This window comes from Penaeus monodon, chromosome 24 (genome assembly GCF_015228065.2).
Source record: "Penaeus monodon isolate SGIC_2016 chromosome 24, NSTDA_Pmon_1, whole genome shotgun sequence".
In the NCBI taxonomy this organism is placed as follows: Eukaryota; Metazoa; Arthropoda; class Malacostraca; order Decapoda; family Penaeidae; genus Penaeus; species Penaeus monodon.
In genome coordinates, this window is record NC_051409.1 from 31838121 (window position 1) to 31838509 (window position 389).

At 42.9% G+C, this 389-nt stretch overlaps 1 protein-coding gene across 1 annotated transcript in view; it reads right to left on the reverse strand.

Moving 5' to 3' along the window:
* The window catches only part of LOC119588953 (nephrin-like), a gene marked incomplete at its 5' end in the record, with an annotated part of 72188 nt that overhangs the window by 13136 nt on the left and 58663 nt on the right, over nt 1-389 (reverse strand).

The window sequence follows — 389 nt, forward strand, 5'->3', positions numbered from 1 at the left end:
TCCCTATCAAGGCCATGCAGCGTCTACTAAAATATATATAAATAAACATTAATCACTCTTCGGCTGGTCAAAACCACATCGAAACAACAACAACAACAAGAAACAGCAAATACCAATAACCCACGACTCTTACCTAGCATACAAACACACAACCACACAACCACACAAACAATAAAACACGCACAAACAGCAAAATACAGCAAAATTTCGGAAATACCAATAACGGTGGACACTGAACCTAGGGCTGCTAATTACACAGCCGGCGGGGCAGACTCATTCGCGTGTTGTTATTAAACCCCTTCTGTTATCAATCCCTTGTCTCTTATATAACGTAACCCGAGGCTGCCTATTGGGGACTGAGACTTAGTAGTAGAGGCGGTGGTGGCATC